At 39.0% G+C, this 27417-nt stretch overlaps 1 protein-coding gene across 1 annotated transcript in view; it reads left to right on the top strand.

Moving 5' to 3' along the window:
- The first annotated feature begins 707 nt into the window (after positions 1 to 707).
- Positions 708 to 27417, top strand: part of FUT9 (fucosyltransferase 9) — a 104165-nt gene continuing 77455 nt past the window's right edge. Inside the window, exon 1 of the mRNA XM_051615510.1 lies at positions 708 to 730. The gene's annotated coding sequence lies outside the window, so the exon portion shown is untranslated. The remainder of the gene's footprint in view (positions 731 to 27417) is intronic.

The raw sequence follows: 27417 nt of genomic DNA, 5'->3' as shown, positions 1-27417 counted from the left end.
CTGCTTTTGAGTCCGGCTTTACTGATGCCCCCAATTGGACCTAGTAATTTCACAATGTCCCATCTTTCCCTCCACTTTGGTGGCTTGGTTGAGCCTATGGAGACCAGAGGACATCCTCTAGCCAGGGGCTGTAATCTGCTTTTAAGTATGTATTTTAATAGGTGTACAGGAGCAGACGTAGGTCCCTGAACTTCCCTCAACAATTTTATGAAAAAGATGCACATCTTAGTAACTTCTCTTTTTCCCAGGGTGTTCTTAGTTGTTCTTGCTAGAATAGTGGCACTCAGAAATTCCTCCACACCGACAGTGAGTTCACAGTGGTTTAAATCAACTCCCAGCACGGTTATAGAAATATTTGGATAGTCTTTAGTGAACTTTGAGTCAGGCCTCTCTTTTGGAATAAACCTGTTAGAAGACCAGAGCAATTATTTAAGTGCCTGTAGCCCTTACAGCAAATCAGCAGTTTGAAATGTGGAGCTATGTGGAAACCTACCCAATCTCTCTCTTCCTTGGCTTCACAAGTGGGAGCTGTTGATACCTGTGCGGCTCTTGGTACAAGGCAGAGCTGAAGAGCATAGTAAGTTAATAATCCACAAGCCATTCAGAAACGTCTAGGACAGAGATACCAGCACCAGGGATTCATATGTCTGCAGTGAGCACTGAGTAAATTGTTTACTTGGAGGTCTAATGAGAAAAGGACAGATGAACCTCTGAAACAACTACTTGGCAGGTAAGGCTACTGACGTACCCTAATAAATAGTGCTGTGTTCTCACCATCCCTAGGTCTTTTCCCCAAATGTACTCCAGGCAGTTTATCAACGTTATGTAACGCAGGGAGAGTTCAGAGCAAAGACAAGGAGTTGATAGCCAGCTTTTGGTGTGCTTGTTTATTTGACATACTTGATTTACAGGTCTCCTGTTTACACACTGGACTTTGAGCTGTTGTTTCTTCTATTTTTAATGTTAAAATAATTACTCTTGATCCCAAGTAAACACCCGGAAAGTCCTTTATTTTTCAGGAGCGGGCTTGAAAGAGTGCTTTGAAGCACTACTCCAGGGCAGGGTTTATTTCTCATACAGTCAATGATTATCGTACTATCTCTGCTTTCCCCTTGTTTACCGCCTTTTTTTCCCTAGCACAGCACGGGGCTGGTTCTCCTGCCGGGTGGGAAAAAGAGGAAGAAAAAAGGAAGAGCAGGCGAGGCAAGCGCTGGCAGCGCTTCTCTCCGCGGGGCTGCGGGAGCGGCGAGGGGGGGCAAGTAGGGCAGGAAACCTCCTGCCCTTCAGAGGTGCAGGTCGCCCTTCCCGAGGGGGAAGGGGGAGGCGCGGCGGGGACGCGCCGGCGGGGCAGCAGCGTGCCCGCGCCAGGCGATGCTGCCTGCGCGCTCCCCAGGATGGGGCCCGCGGCTCTGCGGCCGGGGGAGAGGGGGGAGCGGAGGGATGGCGGGATAGATGAATGAAGGATGGAGGGATAACGGGTGGAAGCACGGAGGGGTAAGATGTGGACTGATGGAAAGATGGAGGGGTGAAGGACGGAGGGATGGGAGGACGTGGATGAGGGATGCAGGGACAAGGGATGGAAGAGACAGCAAAACCGGGCTGAGGGACGAAGAGACGAAGGGCCGAGGGTCGGAGGGCTGCAGGAGAGAACGCCGGCGCTTCCAAGCTGCTCCCCCTCCGCTGCGCGACCCCGCGCCGCTCCCCGCCTTCCCCCCACCCCCTCCGCAGCGCGTGCCCGCGCCCGGGGCTGACTCTCCCTCGCATCCTCCTCCTCCTCCTCCGGCGGCGGCGGCGGCGGCAGCGGCAGCGCTGGGGATGGGCAGCGAGAGCGCGCCCAGGAGCAGCCCGGGCCCCGCCGCTCCCCCCTGCTCCCGCGCCCGCTGCTGCTGCTGCCCCGCCGCCCCCCGCGCCCCGGGGGCAGCGCTGCCGCCGCGCTCCCCGCAGCCTCCGCTTCGGACGGGTGAGTCACCGGGCCCTGCCCCTCCCTCCCCCCTACCCTCCAAAATAAAGCACCTGCCGTGCATCCCTCCGTTGCTTCCCCCGCTCCTCCCATCCCGGAGCTGCCCCCCGGGGGATGAGCGCTGGGTGACTGGGGGTGGGGTCGCGGGGGAAGGCGAAGCGCTCACGCCTGCCTCCCTGCCCCGGGGGAACGCAGGGTCCCGGCCCAGGCTTGTGCCCTCCCCGCGGGGGAGGAAGGTCCGCCGGGGAGCAGAGGTGTCCCCGTGGCTCCGCGGGGGCTGCGGGGGAAGGGGTTCCCGCTCTGCTGCCCCTCCCGGGTACCGCTGCTCGTTCCCAGGGGGTCTGGCAGACGCACAGACGCGCTCACAGACACCCGGACAGCCCCGCTCCCCAGCCACGGCCAGGAGCCCCCTGACCCACCCCTGCAGTCCGCAACACCAGCCTCCCTCTCCCTCTTGCCCCCTCCCCCCCTCCTCGGGGTGGCTCGGGAGAGAGGGCAGCGCCTTAACTTTTGCAAGGGACCATTGGTAGGTGGAGTGGACCCGGGTCAGCAGAGTTGGCTGCTTCCGCGGAGTCGCCCCCTGGGAGGAGGGGGAGGGTCCCGGTTCCAAGTCCCTCTCCCGCGGCCGGTGGGTGCAGCGGAGCGCGACCCTTCCCGCGGGGGTGCGGGAGAAGGCTTCGGGCAGGACTCAGCGCTCCCATGGACTTTCCTGACACTCCTACCCCTACCCTGCCCCAAATGCATCACGAATTAAATAAAGCTCGGGGGAGGTGGTGAGGAAGAAGTCTGTGGTTGTTTTGCTTTCTCTGCCCAGAGCCGAGAGTGCAAATAATGGGATGCTCGGGCTAAAAAAGCTTTTTCTGGTTCTCACGTCTCATGATGTTGGTTGTAGGTAGTGTAGTAACTATCTGTATCCCAATAATTCCCTGTCGAAGGGTTGTTATGGCAGCAGCCCTTCCCCCTTCTTTTATGTAGCATCTCTGGCTTAAGAGTAATATTGACCGGGGAGGGGGGGAAATAATAATTAAAAAAATAAAAAGAGCACCCTCTTGCCTCTTTGCCAAATAGCCAACAAGTATGAATATAAGATTCACACTAAATCTTCACTCCCTTCTCCAGAAGCTGGTGCTGTGATAACACTTAAGACTGAAGGAGGCTGGGGAAAAAACCTCAGGGTTTTTTCCACAATTCCTGCTTTTTGATGAATGTTGGAGGTTTTGCTGGGTTTTGCATTGTTGGGGTTTTTTTTGGTGTGTGTTTCACTTACACTTTTTCATAGCATTCTTTCTCACTTTCAGAGGACTCTTTAGTCCTGCATTACACTGGGTGAAGGGATTCAGGCAGTTTTACATCCAAGCAACACCTAACATTTGTGGGAAGGAAAAGCCTGTCATTCTGTAGATTTAGCTTCTCTGTACGATTCACAGGATTACGAGTTTTCTTCTTATGATACAGAGAAGAATGAGTGTCAGACTCATCAGAAATGTTTCATCACATCTTAACCCCCACGGCTGGTGGCAGTCTGAAACAATACATTTAAAGGTTATTCTGGAAATAAGTTTCTCTGTCACCTGTAACGGTCAGCCTGTTCTCAGTCAAACCACAAACAGTTGTAAGGGAAATGATCTGATTCTGATTTGGGTTTAGTCAATACTGCTTTATGGAAACTGTGTTTAGACCGTCAAGCCTTTGATGAGGATGGATGTTGGCAACACATCAAATTGGTAAAGGGCTGTATTATTTTGTGGTTTTTCCTCTGCACTCGTACAGGTACCATTTGTTGTCTTAAACTAGAGTTTGCTTGGGTAAAGATTGAGCAGTAAATTATACCGACAGAAGGATTTTGTCCTGGAAGCTCCAGCATTTTTATTTCCAGCAGAGTATTCGCAGACTGATACTGATATTGCAGGATGACATGTTACTGAATGGTGATATCTTGTTGCCAGTTGTACATTTTGAAATAAGTTTGTTTCATCAGGAGGAAAGCAACAGCAATGAGCAACTCTTCTTTTAAGAATGAAAAAAATACTGTCCCAGGATGTTTCATCTGTTGACACAGACTAGATTCAGGTTAAATAGGTGAACTAAAATAATGTAGTGTAAGTGATCCATAACTAATTCTCATGCTTATAATGATGCACTCTTGTCACGTTCAAATTGGAACACGGGGTGAAGAACAGCAAAATAACTATATTTTAATTATAAACTACAGTTTTAAATAAATCTCCGATATTTCAGAGAAAGCACAAGCACATTTCTTGGTGTAACTGTGGTCGTGATTCTGATCCCAGCTAAATCAATATGAGATTCTCCCCAGGCACTGCTCTGAGCAGAATCAAAGACATCTCTGCTAACCCTATTTGAGGAACCAGGACATGAAAAGATAATTTGCATTTTTCCCCATTGCTGTAGCTGGAAGGATTTATTTCATGTCTTATATCAAATATTCCACAGTTCACCCTTTTGAGCTGTACTCAAAGCTATAGTTCTTACCTGTCCAGACAGCTCAGCTGAAATAATTCTTGTGAGAAAGAAGGATGGATGTATAGCAAGGGGCAGTTTTATTGGGACCAACTAGTTAAATAATAGTCATGTTTACTGGAAAAAGGGTTTGATGTTGATTTTTTTTTTTTTTTTTTATCTGATACTAGTAAAATTTCATTTTAGGTGGTGGAAATAGCATGTTACTTAAAATGGCATTATTTGTTTTATGGTTCTTATATGAAAGGACTAGCTGAATTTAATCAAGCTGGAGAGCAGAAGTTTCCAGCATTAGTGATTTAAAAATATACTTAGTGATTTAAAAATAAAATTGTAATGAAGAAAAGACAAACTTGGTCACTTTGAAAAGGGTTACAGCTGAAGTTACTTGATATAAATGAACCAACAGATACCACATATTTAACATTAGACAGAGGTAAAATGAGACAAAAAAGAAAGCTAGCAGAACCCAGTCATCATAGAAAATACACAGTATAAACCCTGAAAGACTATGTAAGAAATTACCTCAGAGGTTCCAACTTTAAGGCTCTTACTCCCTTACGGGTGTCAAATGGAAAAAACCCCCATTGACTTCAATAAGCATTAATAGCTGGAGTGTATTCTAGAAGAGATGGGTAAAGCTAATATAGGTACCACAGAAATTCTGAAAGACAGTTACTAAAACAAGGTTGGAAATATATGGGTTTTCTTCTAGGAGAAAGTTCTGTCTCCACAAAAACTGAATTGGAGTCTTGTCATCAGTTTCACTGGGGCCAAAATGTCACCCTGAGAATTATGTTTCAAGTGACTTTTGCAATATGTTGCATGCTATATTTAATCTGGTTTTAATTTATGTGAGATTCTATTAAAATGAGGTTACCTTTGCCAAGCTTGAGTTATTAATTAGCTATTAGCAATCATTTTTCCTTTCCTTTTACATTTTTTGAAGTGTCAGTTTTTCAGAAATGGCAAGAAATACAAAATAGACTTCCTGTAAGAGTGCACTCATAAGTTGAATAATTCAAAGCCTGTACTGTCATTGTACAATCAAATTTTTAATATGATGTTGTCAAAGTCATAAAAAAGGAAAATCAAAAGTGACATCATAGAAGACAATGTATATGGCTGACATGACATCCAAATGTTTTAATTTCCCTACTTCATATTTAGTGGTTAATGAAGATAGACTTTTTTTTCTTTCCTCTGAGGAAGCTCCTAATACAACATATTAAATGCTCAGAAAAAAAAAAAAATCAATTGTGTATTTTCTTAAAAAAAGAGATCCACATCTTGTGAAGAAAAGTCCTTAAGATAAAGTAAATGAAAACATAAAGGATGCAATTTAAATCTTTCACTGGGAAACACAGAACCGAAATAATTTATAGCTAATGAGAAAACTATTGTCAGGTTTTCTAGAATGTGGTGGGCATGGTCTTTACCAAGGACAATTTATTCACTGCTCTAATTAGTTATGTACCTCAGTGTAAAAAATGAGACTACTGCACTTTCGCCCTCAAAAAAGCTTTTCTGTGGTGTCTTTCTGCTGTTTTTCCTCCTACATTAAGTACATTAATGCTAATGGAAAGTGCCAGATTGGCAGAAATGACAAACGAAGCTGTGTTTTTACCCAGTGTCTGTGGAGCACAAAAAGCAGCAGAGCCATGTGCTGACCCCATGCTGGGCTACCATTTCAGCTTGGCTTGGCTGGGGACTCAACATGGAGAAAATGTTTGCCCAGCAAGATCTCCCAGCTGGCTGAGGAATGCTTTGCTCCAAATGGTCAACATACTGAGGAAATTTGCCCAGACTGGGGTTTTATTAGTTAGCCTTGGCCTCTGCCATCCTCAAAAGAAACCAGCCCCAGTTGTGGTTCTGTGAGGACCTGGCAGGATCCTTTGAGAAGCTGAGTATTCTTAGTGCCATTACTTTCGAAAGGGCCGAGCGTGTTTTCAAGATCCTCTAAGAAACGGAGTGAAATAACCAGTACACTTCACACAGGCCACAAACCAGCTTTCAAGTCACAATGATTTTCCATCACTATTGCAAGTTGGCTGTTTTTGAATCAGTGAACTAGAGGTGAAAGGCTCCAAAAATGTGATTATCAGTCCCCTGAGACATTTAGTCCTTCAAGGATATCTTACTGGAAATACTTGTTTGTACTTCACAAACTGGAGCAGAGAGAAATGAATTATTAACACACAAATATTTTTCTTTTGTCTTAAACCTTTGAACACTTTTTAATATTTTTTTTTTTAATTTTGTAGAGAGACTGTTAAGTCCATGTTGTCAAATATTAGGTTCTGGAATGCATATATAATCCATGAGCAAACAGCCTCACACTTGTTCATATTTCATTGGCACATAATGCTATTTTTTTTATCTGACAGTAGACAATTATTTAACCATGCATTCCCATACCTGGCTAAATTAAAACATTCCAGTACTAATGTTTGGGGTGTTGGCTTTTTTCCTCCGATATCATCCACTCAGCAGCAGAAACTGACAGAAACCTAAGGAAATTAATAACAAATATATTATTTCATTCTTGTTAATATTATTACCTATTATTTGTAATGTATTATTATCTATAATGGCTTATTTTGTATAAAATAAGCCTATTACACTTCTGCAAAAAAACCCACAAAAAACAAAACAACTTAAAACCATCGTAATTTTTCTAAACAACACCACAAACCCACTATGTCAGTAAAGATACTGAACTAGGGAAAGCTGCCAACTGAACACTGAAAATTAAGATTTAAGTGATAATCCAACTGTTCAAAGCTCTCTCCTCTTTTCTGCAGATGTCTTCTTCCTTTATTTTATTCAGGACAGCAACTACAGCACTTTCAAATGAGAAAGTGTGTTAGAGCTGAAAATGCAGGAAAACCAGTGTTAGAATGGAGGTGAGAGGTAGAGAACTGTAAGGTCTAAACTTTGAAGGACATGATGATACAAAACATACACTTCCTTAAAAATTACTCTTTTCATTTAGGAATTGAATATGTGTTTGGTTTTTTTGGTGCTTTTTGGTGGTGTTTTTTTTTAAATCTTTCTAAATACAGAATGTATTTTTTATTTTATATTTACCTAGCATCTTTTCTATTGTTTTATTTGCCCAATAGAGCAATCCTAGAAAATATTTTCTGCACTTTGTATAATAACTTCCATCCCAAAGGACCTACCTGAGATTAAAAAACTAACCATCATTTATCATATTCAAATGCACAAATTAAAAATCTGAACAAAATATAGATGTAGGCTTCTTTGTGATTAGCAAAAAATGGTTTTGGATTTTGTGCAGCACTTCTGTTTCACTGTTGATTAATGTGCTTTAGTGGTTAAGACTGAGTAAGAGACTAAAGAGTCATTCAATAGATTGTGTCTTTCTTACTGAGCTGCAGTTCAAGTTGGAGATTTAGACAATGAATGAAATCTGCACATACTTAAAATAATCACTAAGCATCTTCACATTTTTGTCTTTGCATTTCCCCAGAGTTCCTTCTACAGCCTTTTTCACCCGTTTTTTGGTGTTTTGGTTTTTTTTTTAACCCTAAATGGAGACACTGGGTAGGAGCTAAAAGTATTTTAAAACAGCTTTTAAATAATTAAGGAGCATTAACTCCCTGTATATTGAAAGACTTTCTTCAGATGAGTTACCACATCTTAGGAAGTCAAGTACCAACCACAGTACCTAGAGTAGATTACTAACCAAGGACAGATGGATGCAGGTGGCAAGCAGACCATGCCAGACACCACGGGGTGAAGCAGACTCATAAAGCAACAATAATAGTTTACTTATCAGGGTGACATTTCAGAGGTTTTTGGAATTACAAACCTCTCCCTCTGAATAAAATACATTAATTTAGAAGTCCTCAAAAAGCAAAGTTTCTTCTCCAGATCGTTTCGGATAGACTGAAATGTAGAATAGTTTAATATATATCCCAATGTATCTGAAACAATTCAAATATTTTCCCTTATTTTTATTTTAGGGATTTTTTTGATTTTATTTTTTTTTTTCACACCAAGACTTCAGCAAAATCAGTTCAATTTCATGGAACACTGTGATTTCAGTGGAACTGCATATTGTGACAGAATAGTATTTCAGTAAAGTTTAAAATTACTTAAATTACAGAGGTAGAAAAACATTCCATGTAATTAAGATTATTCTGAATGAAGGAATCAATCCTGAAATCATTTGTGTAGATTTAGAGCATTAGGAATGTGTGTATTCCAATAAACTGGCTGATTGTATGCATCTAATTACTCATGTGCCAAGTGTTCTTCTGACTTCGACAGAATTGGGACCTTGCTATTCTTGGCTTTGACAGGTTAGAACTGATGGTAGAACTTGATTTGGAATTCCCCAGCAAAATTTATTTTAATAGAAATAATTCATACTTTGAAATTAGAAGTGACAATTGTATGGATCAATAATAGAAGATCCCAAATTTAATTTGAAAACTGGAAAATCATAAACTTTTGACATTAATAATTTGAAATGGGAAGTATTTTGTGGTCCCTGCTGCTGAATATTGCATTTAAATGAATGGAAGGACATACAACTACAGTTAGAGAGCCATGAAATTTTTATTATTGCCTGTATTATGTTTGGATTAAGATTTATCAGCTAAACAGCCAAGGCTATCAACATAGGCTATAACAATTTTATTATTTTAGCTGGCAATGCAAGTTTTTCACGAACTAACTACTTAAGACTATTATTCAGCAGTTCTAAATGCCCATAGTTTAAAGGCCAATACTTAAGTATAACGAAGTAAACTTGTTTTGACACAAATGTTAATTAGTTTTTTGCAACTACCAGACATAAAATGAATATCTAAGCAACATCGTACAGAGAAAGAAAATGGAATAACATAAAAAAAATAACATTTTGGAGCATAACAAACTTACTAATTCTAGAACTTGCAATAATTAGAACAGTTTTAAGTGAAAATAGGTGCCCCAAACAATATTTGACTCAACTAGCTATGCTATGAGACAGCTGATGTCCTACATTAAATATTAGCACTATTAGAGTTGTGAGGGAGAAGCTCAGGGAAGGAATCAAACTTCACTTCCTGAAGGGTCTTTGCATCTCTACTCTGGCCACTCACCAACTGCCCTAGCTGTGCAGCACATGTGTGGAGCAAAGGAATGAGCAGCTGCATCCCCAGCAAAGCTTCCTGGGGGTCACAGGCAAAATTCCTCATTACTTGATCTCACTGAGCCAAGATGCTCTATACGTGCCTTCCTGACTTGGTGGACTTCCAGCACTGACCTGCATACCTGCTGCAGGAAGCTGGTAGCATTTGAGATTCTAACTAAGAATTTGAGAAATCAATAAGATTCTTTCAAAATAACATTTAAAATATATTGGCAGTTAGAATGCACATAGCTAAAATACATTTCCTTAGGCCTGCACCAAGATGCAGAACCTTCTTACCCCAGGTATCCTGGGGCAGGCAGGTACAAGCAGCTGAGACCATACCTATCATTAAAGAAATGACAAAAAAAACCCTCAACCCACCAACAAAGCCATTAACAACAATTGCATCTCATTTTGTGATCTTTCCACACAAGAAAAGTTTAAGTCTTGCATGACAAGTGGTATCAGTAGTCAATAGGAAGTAATTCCAAACTGATTGCACATTAGAGTGAAACAGAGGAGCACTGCTATGAAACTCAAGGCTGGGAGTTTTTGAACTATTGATAATGAGTTTGAGAGTAATTTAATTTCATGCATTTAATGAAATAAACAGGAAAATTTTTGGTGCGTGTGTGTACATATAAACTACAGCATGAATGAGTCAACTCAGTTCAGTAAAAGGAAAAAAGTAGTTGACCAAAACCTGTGAACTACGTGAGTGGGTAACCAAAGCAGATACCAGCAATCACATTTTTTTCACATGTATAAGGTGTGATTACAAAATGTGGAGACAAATGCCAGTCTTAGAAGTACAACTTGAAACTGGGAGACTACCTGTTATTAAAATAGGTTGCTTCATCCCACACTATCTTGACACTTTCAAATAAGCCTAAATTCACTTTCAGCTTTCACATCACATTCTTCTCAATCTTGTTATGAGGCAAAACAGACTAGCTGTGGAGACAACTCATTTTCTCAAATAATGATTTGGAGTCCCTATTATGCACAGTGTTCATTGCTGAGGGGCAAGTTCTGTTTTCCTTAGCACCTAAGATACACAGGCAAAAAATATGTTATGAATCTGTTGCATAGTTAGCAGTAAAGCACTCAGCCTTATGAAAATATCATATTGTCTCTGGCAAATTTTACAGTTTCATCCATTTTCTATTCTCAAAAAAACCCCCACAAACCTAAGTTGAATGTTTCTACAGATGGAGAAGTTATTTTTTTCAGTCAGTCATTCTGCTTGTGGGACAACCTAGGTGTAGATAAATTTAGAAGATCGATTATGATAAAACCAAAATACGTTGTTATTTTGTATGATGAAAAAAATGCTGCAGGGAAAAGCTATTTCAAAATAGAAACTTGAAAAATACACCTTTTTCACTTTTTCAAAACAATTTTTTCTTGACATTTGCATACTCCCAAGAGATGTTTTCATGTAAAATCATCAAATGGTCTTTTGTCCTCCTCTGCAAAAAATTCATGCAGATCTAGATCTACAGAAAGAGTAGGATATCCTACTGGATGCTACTGAGAAAACCTGCAGCTTTCTTTGTTAAGGCATATAAAGATAATAATCTATTCTGCTGAGCAGAATCACTGTGTCTTAAACATATAATTTAAGTCTATATATAGACTTATACAGGCATATACATATATGTAACTATATGCACATACATGCATACATACTCCTATTCCTTCTGGTCCACAAATAGCAGCTGAGCTCTTCAGACACCCTACCTGGTCAAAATCCTGCTCCCTGAAAGTCATTTTCTCCTCCTCATCCCCTCCCCCTCCCTGAGTGATTTCCAGTGGTGGATTTATGAATTTATCTCTTTTCTTGAACTTTGTTGGATTGGCCTAATTTGTAAATTTTTTTGCTTGCATTATGATGCAGATAAAATTTGTTCCTTTCACTGGGTTTTTACAGCATAAGACATCTTGATGTTTGTACCCCATTTTTCTAAGTGCTTAATGCTGTGTAATGGTAATGGATTATCTGTAGTTTTCAGGTAAGTATCAAAAATTACTCCACAATTATGTGTTTCTGAACGTCAGAGACACCGACTGGAAATGGAAGCCAAGGCACTAGGTTCCCAGTCCCAATCTCCAGCCAAGCCTCCTCCTACTCCGGCACAAAATTACTTTAGCACAGATTTTCCCCAAAATATGGAGGACTCTTTTGATGCCATGAAGGGAAGGTAATATATGATAATCAAAGGTTATTTCAACAGCCATGAGAAAAGGCTGATAGAGACTTGAGAGAATAGTCACTGATCAGTCTATGTAGTAAACTACTGATATGCATCTTTTTTTTAAGCTCTCTGCAAAATATTACTTCAAAATAGTATTTTCCTCCTGTTTCATTGTCACCTGGTTTTTGTCTTAGTCTGTTCCCTCTTAGTCATTACTGATCTTCTGTGCCATTGTCTTGTTTGTTGTTGGGTTTCTTTTTCTGTGACACTGCGTTTGTTTCTTTTATTCCTCATTCATTGTATTTAAGTTCTTAATTTCCATCTTTTCCTTTGCATCATTTCCCAAATTGTTAATTCTGACTTAATTTTTGAAAAATTTTGTTTGTTGTGTTTTTGTTTGTTGTTTTGTTGTTTTGTTGTTTTTTGTTTTTTTTGGTTTTTTCCCCAGGAAAAAAGAGGGCATTTGAAGGTTTCACTAACAATTATCTGTGATGATTGAGATAAAAATCCACACAGAGACTTAAAGCTAAATACATTAAGGATTTTAGGCAGCAGAAATGTGACTTGGATGTATTTGTCTGTGTTAGCAAGTGATTCAGCACAATAGGAGCAGACAGGTAGATCAAAGCAGCCGGTGCTGAGGTCCCTATATTTAAGGTATGTGACCAAAGTATTTTTTATGGACTAGGTTTAGATTGGTGTCTTGTACCAAATGTTATTACCCTGTATGTAGTCTGAGGCTGTTCAAAGGACTAATGAGTTCATATCCTTTTGTCCTCACAGCAGGTTATAGTATATGGTACAGAATATAAGCAGAGCTTGCTTACAATTTACTTTGCTTCAAAAGAAATCTAATCTGTTCACACCACCTCTGCTTTGCAAAGCAAACCACTGGCATTTGGAATTCACTGCAAACCCACTCTATTTCTCCCAGTCATATGGCAATACAGAATCCTAGAATCCGAACAGCAAGCTCCAACACCACCTTGCCTTGGAGTTGCCCATTCCTAACTCAGTTTTAGTGTTAGTATTTTTGTGTATGTCCCCAGAAGAACCTTAAGTCTTCTGAAGAATTAACAAGTTAATGGGCTGTGTAGATCTTTCTTCATGCCAGTTCATGGATTAGGTCCTGCAGCCAGGCACCTATTCCTTGGGCAGCTCCATCAGGAAGTAGGCTAAAGAGTCGTTCATGTCTTCTGTGTTGGCAAATAACTGTTTAATCCCCCTGTTCTGACCATGTAATGACATGGTTCCTCAGGTATGGCCCGTGTTTTATCCCAGAAAAGTCTCTGGGAGTAACAGGTTGTAGTCCCACCACCAGAACAGCATATCAGCAGAACTGAACCCATCCTGCCCACAGCAAATCTAATCACAGTGTTATTAGGGGACCACCACCACTTCTCTTTTCTTTATATTTTAAAAGAACAGTTTTATTCCATTTCCTTTTGTCTTACCTCCAAGTATTTTTCAAACAAAATTATTACCATTTCCCTCTGCATCAAACTGCCTATTCAATTTCTTGACTACATAGCTCTCTGCTCTGCATGCAGGTTGCCCACTCCCCAGTCTGTACTGCTTACCTTGCTGGGAGATGGTGTCCGACTCATAAACACTTACATATAGGTGCTTCATATAAGGTGAGGACAAGACACCAAAAGTGAAGGAACAAATTGCTCTGCCTTTTAGTACCTGAGCTTTTTGGATGAAACAGTCAAGCACTGCAATGTCTAAGTGACAGATACTTTGTTTATAAAGACTTAGAACACGCTGCTAATCGATGCCCAAAGATCCAGTAATTGAAGCACTTACCATTTAGGTGGATGGCCTTTTAAAAACATACCCACACTTCTGACTTGGAGAAAAAAATTCACTCACAGGCAATTTCAGTTTGGAAATGTGCCTTAACTACTGACTGAATGGTTATTTTTGGATGAAGTGAGTGACTTTCTCCTCTTGAAACTTTGCCAATTTGGATAATTGATTAAATACCTAATGGAGGAGGAACTTAAACCTGACCCCCTTTCTTCACAGAAGAGTGGACTAACATTGGTCTTTGAAGTCAATTGCTTGCTATTTGACTGAATAAATATTTAAAAGCAAACTTAACTGTTCCAAGAGGACAAAATCAGAAAGTTGTCTTGCCAAATAACAAATACTTTCTGGTTAACTGGAACCTCCTGGGAGGCAGAGTCTCAATTCTAAAACTCGCTATAGATCAGATGAAGTGGAGTTGTCTCTATCCCATGAGAGAATTTCAACTTTCAGAAAGCCTATCTGTCATTTTCCTTCCCTTCCCTTCCCTTTCCTCCTCCCCTTCACCTTCACCTTCCTCTTCCCCTTCCCCTTCCCTTTCCCTTTCCCCTTCCCTTTCCCCTCCCTCTCCTCTCTTCAACATACTGATGCTCTGTGCAGGGTGAGACAGCTGCCTCTTGCTGGTGAGTTCACGCTCTGAGAACCTTAGCAGGGTCAGCACATGAGGGACCTGGCACATGAGCAACACAAACTTGGACAACTGGGCTGCAGAAGCATGAGGGCAACTGGGCTGCAGTAGCATGAGGGCTCAGAAGTGTTAGTTGTGTCTGAATGCTCAGCTTAACACTGCCCAAAATGGCAACTGAATCGCTTGATAGGCTTTAGTTTAGGGCATTAAAAAGCAATGATTAGGATGCTGTAGAAATTGAGAGAGAAAATAAATTAAACCTTCAGCAAATGTAATGTTCTATGGAATGTGTTTAGTATCTTGTATGGGAAACTGAAGATCTCTCTCCTTTTTCATACTAGATACAGTGCAGTGAGCAACAGTATAGCTTTCCCACACTGCTTCACCACTTTGTCTCCATTTTTGTTAGAAGATATTTAAGTCTGTGGAAAAGGCATAAATGAGTTCATGTCCAAGGGAGTAGAAGAGTCCGTTATTTCAGGGAATTATGCTGTGGACAAAAGTAAATATCTATCACTTTAACATAGATACTCATTTTTGGCAAACTATTTATGCAAAAAAAATTTTACCAATCCTTTGTCACTCTTACTGTTTAAGAATTTTAAGACTTTGTGGCAGAGACTTATCATGTTTGCTCCCGTGTCCTTGAAATCAACTATATACTAACATGATAATAAAACTTAATCCAATCTAGACTTTCCATCTTATTTTACAAAGTAAACCCTTACATAGGTTTCTTTAGCACTGAAAAAGCTTTACTGAAGTCCTTAAAAATCCAGTTTGTTCAAGTTGAATTAGGCATCCTTACTTCTTAATGCTCCTTGAGCCATTATCAAATTGTAGATATGATTTCAGTGAAAGCCCTCATGTTTGTGGTAAGTCTTCTTTGGTATGGATAATGGAGGAGAAAAACCTTTGAAATTTGTTACTCCCTGTTTAGACTGAAATCTTTCTGAAGGAGGAGTATGTTGACAAGAGCATCAGAGTTTCCCAGATAATTGTTTTTTCAATGGCTGCAAATCTGTTCATGGTAGGCCTGTGGTAGGTTGTCTTTCCCTGTTAACACTTTATGACCTCCTCCAACCCAGAGAAAAGTGGTTTATGGCAAAATTTTTATTTAAATTGTAACATGCTGTACAAGATAATTTTTGCATTTATAATATGCAGTTTCGTAGTTGCATATATAAATACTTTTGGCTGAGTAGCCTGCAATTCTTTGATAGAACAATTTTCTCATGGATTCTTCATAGACTTACAGTCCAGTGACCAGAATATATCTATTCCACAGTATCTTAATCTTACAAATTATTCTTGGGTTTATGTCTCTTTCCGAGTTCTGGAAAGGCTAGCTTTTCTTTCTGAAGCATAGATATGCCAGAATGGTCACTGTGGCTTCTTAGACTCAAATCCTCAGCTACTGATTGGTTGTGCATTACTATGCCTGAGAAAGCCAGCTTTAAATATTTGCATTTTTAAATCCTTGAATTATTTTTAAAGGCTGTGAGTGAAACTAGAGATGTGCTTCTGACCATGAAATATTACACTAATTTAAAAGACAGCCTAACCTTCCACGTGGAGCCACCTAAACGTTTAGGTTTAAGTCCAGCTATGGCAGTGTATTTTAATTTCTGTATATTTTCTCCTTTTTTGTCAGGAATAATCTGAACCTTTGCCTCTCATTTTCTGTATTTGCCCATCTTCATTAGCAGTATTTATCACTCAGGGTCATGTTTCTACTTGTAATAGTATAATAAACCCAAACTTGTGAGCCTGGGTGGCTTTACTCTCACTTGACTTTTGCCCCAAAAACTAAGCTAATCTTCAAGGTTTCCTCTGTAGTTAAGAGAAAGTCATCTCCAGAGGGCAATTCACTGTGCTTTCTGGAGCTCTCTCTTAGAGTCCTTTCCCTCTATATAGTAGAGAGTCTATACAGAACTATAAAGGAGTTTCAGTGAGTACCATGGAGAGCAATGTCCAACTTTTTTAAAAAATACAATGGTATTATTTAAGATTATACATTACATTTATATAAGGCTTTCATTTTCCAATGTTGTCACCTTTGGTTGACTTGGGCTATGTGTAGAGAGCAGGAAGGGAGCCAGATGAGCTTGCTGTGCTACCCTTGCAGTTGGGAAAGCGGAGGTGTATGGTATAGAAATATTCAAGCTGGCAGCGCAGGAGCCACTGTGGGGCCAGGAGCAGCACAGCTGTGTTCGTGCAACACTGCACACTGAGTTAAAAAAACACTGCTGAGACCAGCTTAATTCACTGGCACAATACCTGAATTTACATTAAATTTGTGCATAGGAAATAGCTCAGTAGAATAATCTACACAATTAGCAAGCTTCTTCCAGTTTACCACTTTCTTCCAGTTTCTTACTTGGTTTTTAACAAATCATCACAAAAAGTCAGCAAGCTTAGGGACACCTTGTACAAGCCATTTTCTGTTACAGAATAAGTGTTCTCCTGAGAAAGAGTGCAATTGTTCCTTTTGTCCTGTCATTTTTATATGTATGCACAGCTATATCAAGGACTGTATCAATCAGGGAAAAAGTGAGATCATCCTGATACTTAATTCTGGAGTAGTAGTAGTAATGCAGCTTATTTTAATTACAGAAAAGTTCTTTCAATAGTTCCTGTGAATGGATGCAAGCTGAGTGCTAGGAGATGAATGCATAGCATTAATTACTGCTAAAACAGAAAGATACACAGAGTAAATTTTGCAATAAATGCTCACAGCACTGTTCTAAATAAGGTTTTCTGAAGCTGTTCATGACATAGCAGTACTTCTTTTTAGAACTGCAAGGCTATGGAGGATAAAACTGAAATCTTTTCTACAAGTCTGCAAAGCAAATCTGAGTCTCTGTGCAGTTATTATCATAGTGCCAGATGAATGGGTGTCATTTAAATTAGACCCTGTAATATTAGTGCTACAAACTGTTTTGTAAGAGGAAGTATTCTGATTGGTTAGAATCAAATTTGTCTATGCCTAAAGAAATGTCTTTTACATAAGGATTGAGGCTGCTCCCCATTTTGGTTTACTACTCTTTTCCACCAGGATTTCTCAATGTTGTTTCACCTAAAGGGCCTTCTAGTTTGGGAAATTAAAATCTACATGTAAGGAAATACTAATGCAATTGAACATAGGATTTAACCAATTTTATCACTATTATTCTTAACAGAGATTAGCTGGGGTTGATCTGACAAGAAAGAAGTCTGGGTCCCCCCTCCTGTGAACTGTCAGGACAAGCATGAACATTTGAACTTTTTCTGCTTCCCTAACTTACCTTTGCTCTAGGAGAAGAGCACTGGGACAACAGGCTTGAGATCCCACTCTCTCTTCTTGGAGTAGAAAGTTGACTTTGATTCTTTCATATGTACACAAGTGCCTTACTGGACTTTTGGGTTAAGTGGAGGAGGATATATTGAAAAAAGGAACTAAAATTTGTTTTATAGAGACAGTATCTTTACATTCACTTTACTCTTACAAAGTCACTGATAAATTTTCCTACTGCGCTTATGGGCACATCAAAGGGCTGGTGATACCTGATCTCATTATTTTATGATACGTGCTGTGAAATTTTTCCCTTAATACTCCAACTTAGAAAATTAGAGCATTGCATGAAAATCTCAAATGACATTAGACAGATAAAAAGAAAAAGCTGGGAACATACACAGTACACTTCCTATGCAAAATGCTTTGCAGCTTCTAGGCCTACTAAATATTATTTTCTTCTCAGATCTGTTAGCAAACAGATGCTATTTAAAGTATCTAGGTTAAAGTAGATGTTTTAGCCTGAAACAAATTATGTGTAAGTTATATGAGCATATATTAATGTGGGCAATTTAACTGCTGGATCACAGAAGTTATAAATTTCAGCTGATGAGGTGATGAGAGTAGGTGGAATTTAATCATGTTAATCTGTAACCAGAGACTGATGTAGGATGAAGTGTTTCCAGTTTCTAAGTTTTGAGATATCACGAGTGTAGACAATAGCTTCAAAATACATTCCATAGCAAAACAAACAAACAAAAATTAAGGAAAGTATATTTTTAAAGTGTCCACATACCTTTGTTTTTTAATAAGATAGAAATAAAAATGAGCCATCTCATAGTCTTATATGACTTCTGGTTCTATTTTTGAGTTCTTTTGGAAGTTATACAGAACAATCCAATGTTGGGGCAGTTAAGGTGGAGCCTGGAGAGTGACAATGATTTTGAGTGAATCAGCTGAAGTCAAACACATTTGTCCTTCAGAAACAGGGCAGGATAGTATTCTACTTCACACATATGCTTTCTGTAATTTGAAAAATCTCCAAGTTTTTGTGTTTTTTTTTTTCTTACCCCTTTTGAGAACTATGAAATTGTGCAGAAATAAAGGCTTCTTTTTCTGCTTTTACTTCTTGTGATAGAAAACAATGCCAGTAAGAATAAAGCCACTCCATTTCTACACAGAATAGTTTTTCATGGGTGAGCTGTTAAGAAATGATCTTTTTGAGATATAACTTGAACTGTCTTAACCTTGGTGAGTCTTAATCTCAATTTAACTCCCATACTTTGATGATCATATACTTAGGCAGATAGTACTATTAACATCAGTGTGACTGCTCACCAGTAGGAATATAGATCAGGGTGAGTAATCAGATGGAAACCTGTAGTTCTATAATTATGATCTTTTGCAAGTAATACTCCCCTTGACTGCTCATCTTCTTGTTTCAAACCTAAAGCTAATCCTTACACTTGAATCTTTGGTTAGTCTGTGTCTCTCTCTGTTATGGGACAGGGTGTGGGGAGTTGGTGATGCTGACTCATTAAGATTAGATACCATAAGCTGGAGCTTTCCCAGAGCAGCTGTTTTTCTAACAAACATAATGCTCCACACTAGGCCTTTGATTTTCTGCATATTTCATTTGCTTGTTAGGTCTTGCTCTTTGTACATTACTGCTTCATTCATTGTATTTATTCTACTGTATGTTCCCAGATGGTCAAGTATTTTCATCTGTGTTTTCTGTTTTGCATTTGCAGAAGTTGCTGGAAGTTTTGATAAGCATGAGTGGATGCAGGTTTAACTCATAATTCAAGAAAATAATGGGAGAAAGGGGTCTGAATTACTGGGTGCTCAACTGTAACAGAAACAGAGGAGGGGCAGAATACTAGAAATGAACTTTTCTACTGCAGTTTTGAGAGCTAAATCAGTATTATGAAGAGGTAAAGGTCTGCACATGGGTACATGCCACTTACTGGAAATTGTTCCTCTGACTATCGCTTTCACTTGGAAAATACTCAAGTCCTTGGCAGTGTACTGCCAACATTCATTCTGAGCCCTCCATATGGACAGAGGAGGTATTGTTTACTATCTTGTGTATCTGATGATTTCCCACTTTCACAGGAGAGGTTCTTGTTCGAATTTTGCCCAAGAATAAAAGGAAGTTGTGTTTCTGCCACTTACACTTCATGTTTACTAAGTCATTTCTTTTATCATTAATCACAATGGATTGTATCTGAGTTTTAGCTTTATGTGTTCCTTATTGTTTTAGGAACTTCTCACTCCATAAGCATCTGCATATTCTTAATTCTTTATCAACAGTGGTCTGTAACAGATTAACTATATTATCTATTTGATACTTTTAGAAATTAATGACATTTTCACATTCTTGGTAAAAATACCCAAGAGCAATTATATTTTCTATTTTCAGTTTTATTCCCATACTACATTCTAAGCCATGCTATTCCAAAGACTCAAAAAGTCAGTAATTTCATGGCAATACGACATACAGGTATTTGTTTCTTTCTAATATTTTCAGGAAAATTTTGGTTTGTTGTATTTTGTTCAGATTATTGAATTTTAGGTCACACTGAATTTTTTTGTGTTTGTTTGTTTGGGTTTTTTTACAGTGTCATTAAAACTGGGTCTGGTTCACAGGCTCCTTTTTTTTTCTTTAGGCAAATGGATTTTGAAATGACAAAATCTCAATCATTGAACATGATACCAAACAAGTTTGTAACCCAACAGTGCATCCTCTACATGACTCAGGGATTACTGTGCTCTTCTATTATCCCTATTGGAAGAACATGAACTGACTATGCAGGTAAATGCAGATTTTTAGATAGATCTCACCCTTTTACTTCTGGTACAAGACTGATAAAGTCCTTGAAGAATTTTGAGCATTGAGTCCTTTCATGAACCAATTCTTGTGAGATGCCACTGGATGAGATTCAGAAGATTAATAATGGAGAAAAGACTTCAAAGTAACTGAAAGGACATTCAGGTTTGATATGTATTGTGAAATATATATTCTTGAATGCTAATTATGGTTTGCAGTTTTGCTCCAGACATTGACAAATAGAACAGCAAAAATAAGCATATTTTGCTTCTTACTTTTCCTGGTATTTCTTTTTTAGTAGTCTTCCATTTAGGGAGCCTTGCAAACACATAAAATAAGTGTCAGGACTTTAGAAACAAACTACACAATATCATTCCCACTGCTCTGCTTGAACCAGTTGCCTCTGGAAGGTCAGAGCATCCAGAGTAAGAGTAAGAAACAATCCTTGATGTCCTGAAGTTTTGCTACTCCCTGCTGCTTTGAAGCTGGTAATTCTGGGTCACAACAGCCAGCTGCAGCCCACACAGCTCCCCCAGGTGCTCTGGGGCTTCTCTGCAAGCATCCATCAGCTGAGCAGCTGTCATGAGGAACTCATCACAGAGATGAAGGAAGAGGCTTTAACTTCACAATTAGAATCATAGAACCCTAGAATGGTTTGGGTTGGAAGGGACCTTAAAGATCATCTGGTTCCAACCCCCCTGCATGGACAGGGACACCTCCCACTAAACCAGGTTACTCAGAGTCCCATCCAAACTGCCCTTGAACACTTCCAGTGATAGGGCTTCCACAACTTCCCTCGACAACCTGTTCCAATGTCTCACCACCCTCACACTAAAGAATTTCTTCCTAATATCTAACCTGAATCTACCTTCTCTCAGTTACCCCTTCACTACACACCCTTGTAAACAGTCCCTCCTCAGCTTTCCTGTAGCCCCTTCAGGCACTGGAAGGCCACTATAAGGTCTCCCTGGAGTCTTGTCTTCTCCAGGCTGAACAACGCCAACTCTCTCAGCCTGTCTTCATAGAAGAGGGTTTCCAGCCTTCTGATCATCTTTGTGGCCCTTCTCTTAATTTTCTCCAACAGATACTTCACTGACACCATGCCAGTCTCCCAGAATAGTCTCAAAAAGTCTGGGATAATAGAGCTGCTTCTTCAGGGACCGCAGAACAAACCTCTTTTCAAAGGCAGTGAAATGGCTTCTGTAACACCTGTCCTCCAAGAAATCCTGTTCATCTACTGTTCATACCTCTTGAATTAATTAGCTATTTTAACTATTTTCTAATTAACGAAATGCATTAAAAAAAAAAAAAAAGGGACACCCTTACCCCCAAATTTCTAGCCAAAATATTCCAGAACTGGTGTTTAAGGAAACTTAAGAGTTTAACATTCTGCATTCATTGTCATTTGATTTCTGTGTGTGACAGTTGTCAGTCCATTCTTCAGAACTTGCCAAGCCTTAGTAAAAGTTATAAACTTCAGTCCTTGGAAATTCAGATTATTTTCATGACTGTCAAGATGTCTTCACTTGATAAAAAAATGAGCTTTTCTTCTTATAGATGTGTAGTGAGTGTTAAATGATAGGGAATTATGCTGAACATAAATATATTTACTTAAAACAATGTGGAACTTCACATGCATGTAATTAGATCTTTAATGCTAGTTTTAGAAAATTACTTGGGTATGGTCAGCATAATCTTTTTTTTATCAGCACTTCAAATTTATTCTGGCTTTGACTCTTACTATCTCTTCACTGCAACAAGCATTTTTATTTATTTAAGAAAGTAATTAAATTCAGTTCAGCATGTATTTTTGGAGGTACTATAAAAAGCCCTTGCTGAAATACTAAATCTAAGACGTCCATTTTCTGGCAGAAATTACTGCACTAATGATTAAGAATCTTTTTTTTAACTCTAACTTTAGAACATTCTTAGTTATACAAGTAACATCATTAAAAAAAAAAAAATCACAAGCCAAAAACCAAAAAACAAACCAGTTTCTTAAACAGTTCCTTTTGAATGGAGATAGTTATTGCTGCTGTTCATTCAGGCTGTTTTCCAGGACCTTCAAGGTCCACTGACTGATACAGAAGAAAAGCAAATACAACTTCAGTGATTAAAAGAATAGAAATTTTCTTGCTCTTCATCAGCCCTGAATAGATGATGGGGTGGAGAGAGGTGGGGGCGGGTTAGCAAGGAGCAGAATTTGTACTGCATAAAGACAAGTTTAAGCTGTGACTTTTCATTTTTCAGATCTCTGCATTTTAACTTAGACTCCTAAAATATTAATGCCATTAAATGATTATGAGCATGCCTGCTTTGCCACATTCCCAAGGAGGTAGCATTTCCCTGTGAACCCAGCCAGAAGAAGGTTTAGTTTGGACTTTTATGTCCAAGAGGATTTGCCTCTTTATTATTCAAGATTTTTACCAGTAGGAAATTACAGTGAACTTATCGTTCAAAGTGAGTGATTTAATGATCTTTCAATGTTGTGCTAAGATGTAGAGATAAGAAGAATTTTTACTGATTAGAAATAAGGGCAGCATGTAATTAAGCAAGAATGTTCATTCAGAGAAGGGTTTTAAAGAAGATAATTACAGACAGAAAAAAAGAAATAAACCAGTTTTATACTTAGCAAAGAGTGAGAAGGAATAAGAAACACTGAAGACTGCAACAGCTGCTGAAGAGAAATTGCTGAAAACACAGTGGCTGACTTACAAAAATAATTTCTAAATGTGTTTCTAGCTAAAGAAATAGTAATTTCCTTTAAATATCATTAGAAAGGAAAGTAAATCTATCAAAAAATTGATCTGCTAGCATAAATTTTAAGGGACAAATTATTTGCAAAGAGATATGTGCTACATACCTAGTGTATACAAGCTGGTTTCAGACTTACACAAGTTCAAATGTTGCCCACATTCTGCCCAAAATCTCCTGAGGGTAGTCACTTATTTAGTACTTGAAAAAGACTGAGCTGGGCTTCACTTAAAAAATAATAAAAAAAAAAAATATTAAAACTGAGGTAACAAGTGTAACGAGCATCAAAAACATCTGTGTCCATGTCATTTATGGCAGATTCGCCCAGGCTACGTCATTGTGTAAGAGATATTAATTTTCCCTTTGCCATTCCCACTTCTCAGAAGGGGATCACAGGACAGTCTCATTTGTTCCCCCAAGATATGCATGAGTTGACACTTACTTCAAATACTAAAGAATGAATGGATGATAGTTACTTCACTGCATATGCATTGCTTGTTTCTCTTTTTCAATGGGAAAAGTTAAATCTGTTTTATGCCAAAAGTAGGTGGTTCTTTTTTGGAAGAACAAGGAACTGGACACTGTCAGGGGATGTGACCAGATGCATTTTCCAGTTAGATGCCCATCTTTCATGTCAATAGATATGGACTAATGTCAGCTGAAAGTGAAGGCTGTTCTCTAAGCATGTACAGAGTCTAACAATCTGAAAAGTCCACACCAAACTTCTGTGGGGACCTGCAGTGTGCGAAACTCAATTGTGGGGCTGAAAAGACCTTCAACATTCAGAGTTCCCATCATCACAGGACTCCAAATATTTCTCTGAGCCAGAAAAATCTAAGAAATCTTTTTTGTCAGAAGACTTAAGCAAATGTACAGGTTCTATGATAAACTGTTGCTGAAGCATTCGATTACATAAAACCCTCTAATTTTTGTCTGTTTATTTCATTTTGATGACATTAACAGTGAGTAGAACCTAAATTGCACAGATAAAATTAAGAGGAAGAGACAGTCCTCTCTCTAGAGAATCTATTGGATCTCTTAGAACCTCTTCATGTTTCAACTTAGGGATCATCATTGTCAGACAGGAGGTAGCTGATACCAGGAGTTGTAATTCTTGTATCCTGGTCATGAACACTAGGAAAATGCTAGAATGGCTGAAGAAAGGGGCATGGGAGGGAAATTTCCAAGCAAAGGGATTGTGTTTGACCCCATAATATTTTATCCTTTAGCTCCTTGCAACAGCATCTAACTCGATAGGACTAAAACTGGCCAAACAAATTAATGAATTATAAAAATAATTTCCCGTAGTTCTATTAAAAGCCAAATATAGCAGGTGGCAAATTGTTTCCTTTTAATCCTAAATTAGCAGCCAAATTAGCGAGAGACAAGGGGAGTGTTTGGATACCAAATGAGGCAAAATAGCAGTTTCCAAGTGTTGACCTACTAGCAAAGACACATTTTTCCTCCCAATTTGAGTCTTAACTGATGTTCTTACTAACAGGGAACAATCTGTTTAACGTGTCCTCTGCAGTTATGACACTTTCTGCCTTCCTTTTTCTGTACTTTTTTTTTGAATGATCATAGAATAAAAAGCTAAGAAAAAGAAATATCACATAATCTGTCCTGACCCAACTTCTTTTATTTATAATATAATGAGGCTGATATTCAGCCTCATTATCTCCTGCCTTTAAAGGGTCAATGCTAGAGCCTGTAACCGATCACTCTTGCTTTCAGCTTGGGAAATTTGAGGCGCTGTTACTGCATTCAGTTTTGTTCTGTTTTCCTGCCCTTAGTTGTCACTAGGTAAAGCTTTTCCCATTCCCAAGAAACGAGGTGCCTCCTTGTGAATAGTTCCCTTATACAAGCTCCCTTTGTCTGAGGTCTTCTCTCTCAGCAGAACCAGCAGCATAATAAAAACGTCAGTTTAATTTTTAGTAGGAAATGCTTGACTTTTTTAACAAGAGAGGAGCCCTCAATGTGGAAGCAGTCACAAAAGAAAAACTCTTTTCATGACCACTGGAATTAAAGGACAGGGACAGTGAGGGAGAGAGCAAAGGGTGGGAAACTGGCTTGCTTCCAAAACAAGAAAAAGCTACATTTAAGGACATAATTGAATGATTTGGCATTACTCAGGAGACTTAATGCAGCATAACCTTTTTAAATGAGTGAAACCAAAGTGTACAATAACACCATACAAAAATATATATAAATAAATGTTTGAAGTATTAATGGACAAATATTTTAAACTGGGAAAACAAGAGACAACACAATTGCTGTCTGGGTTTAAAACTGCAAACACATGCACACAAGGCCAATTATCTACAATGAAGCAACATTAGAGAAAGGAAATGAGAAAACATTAAAAAAATATCATCTTGTCAGCATGCTGACTTTACTGCTTGCTTAACAGAAAAGAGTGTTACTTCTTTTATTTCCTTTGAGTATAGAGAAGAAGCTATTACAGTGCAAAATCCCTTGTGCCTATGAGAAAAGAGCTGAAAATAGAATGAAAAATATGTGGGAAAAGCAGGCATAATCCTGCTTTTTAAATATTTTTTTTAATTATTATTTTATTATTACTTTTTTATATCCCAGCTAAGGATACATTTTATGCATTTTTCTTTTTACCTAAACAAGCCACTAGTAGTATTTTATATAAGCACAGAAAGGAGAAAACTAAATTATAGCTAGTTTGCAGAGAACTCAAATTCAATAATTGCCACATAAAGCAGGCTCAAGCAAAGATATTCCAACTCAATAGCTCCTATAAATACTAACAGTGTCTAACTAACAGAGAATCATAGACGAATCTGTGACGTACCCTGAAGGTTAAATATTTTTCTGTGTGCTGAGAAACAGGCACAGGAGGCAAAAAATAAGAGCTATTCATCACTGAGGCAAGCAAAACTTGTCAACAACAACCTCGCAAAGGCCACAACTTCCATCATCTTTATAACTGGTGGCTGCATTACGTAGGATGATTAATGTAAAGCATGTCTCCTGGAAATGGAGGTTTGTAGTTAGGATAGGTAGAAGAGATTGTCAAGTGACTGTCAGTCTTTATCTTGTTCTAAGACATGTGATTTTTACTTTTTTCATGGGCAGTCCTGGCATAGCTGTGTGGTCCCAAATATTGAAGGGCTGTGCGACACTCAGACTGGAGAATGACAAGGTCAGAACGGATTTCAAGGAGTGGTCAGCACCAAAATAGGAATTTGGGCCTGTGACACCAGAAGGGCAGAGATTTCTGGTGATTAGGGATTTTTACAGCCAGAATAAGACTGGAATGTTGACAAAGTATTTAGCAGGGAATGACAAGTAAGATGTGGGATGTAAGGGAAAGGCATGTATACCAAAAATGCCAAACGCATAGTTTCCAACTAAGCCTTTTCACTTCCTACTCCTCATTGGCTTTCCAAAGGAGAAAGTCAAACAGAACAGCTGCCTTTATCTTGATTCATTGTCTTATTACCTAGGCTGCTTCTTTTGGCTGCTTTCTCCTTCTCTTGGATTATAATGTGTTTTCACCGCAAGAGGAAACATGGCGCAGAAGAATGTATGACATGGAAAAGTGATTTGAGAGCTGTTGACAATGAAGAAGGGGAAAAGACAAGCTAGCATTGGGAAGAGAATAAGCAGGGAAAAGTATCCAGCCAGATCATATCTACTGCTACTGAATAGTTTGTTTTGATTGGAAGTGGCCAGGAATCCTATACAAACCTTCAGAGAAGTCCCACTTTTGATGCTCTTTTCCAAAGAACAAAGACAGAGTATGAAAATACCACACAATATTTCCATTTCTTGACTTTTCTTACAGCTTTTAAAGTGCACATAATATGTTTTATATGTTTTTCAAGTTAACGCATAGCGACTTTTTTCTTTAGCCTGTTGTGGTAGCATTTGCATCACACTCTCCTAGCTACCAAGTCAAATATAAGCTGCACACAGCATCTTTGACCCAAATCACAATTGTTCTCAATCTCTGAACAGATGGAAACACTGTTGTATATAATCTTTTTGTGAAGACAAGCTCCTCAAACAAACTTGCATCATTGCAAATTTAACCTAAACAATATAAAAAGACCAGATAAACTATTTTCTTTAACAAACCCCTCCAACATGCCCTCAGTTCCTTTTCCATGTTTCGTAGAAGTTATCCCAAATTCACTGGAAATGGAAGTAATCCAATCCTGTACAAAGTGGTAAAAGATATATTGCCACTCACAAGTAGCTCTGCACTAGATTACTGAACTTTTGGTGATTAACATATATTTTTGAGTTTGATAATCAAAACCTTGAAAACCTGCAAAAGCTGTTTTCTGAAATTGAAC

The sequence above is a fragment of the Apus apus genome, chromosome 3, assembly GCF_020740795.1.
Source record: "Apus apus isolate bApuApu2 chromosome 3, bApuApu2.pri.cur, whole genome shotgun sequence".
Taxonomy (NCBI): domain Eukaryota; kingdom Metazoa; phylum Chordata; class Aves; order Apodiformes; family Apodidae; genus Apus; species Apus apus.
Note: the sequence above shows the minus strand (reverse complement) of the source record. Positions and strands in the feature narration are given on the sequence as shown.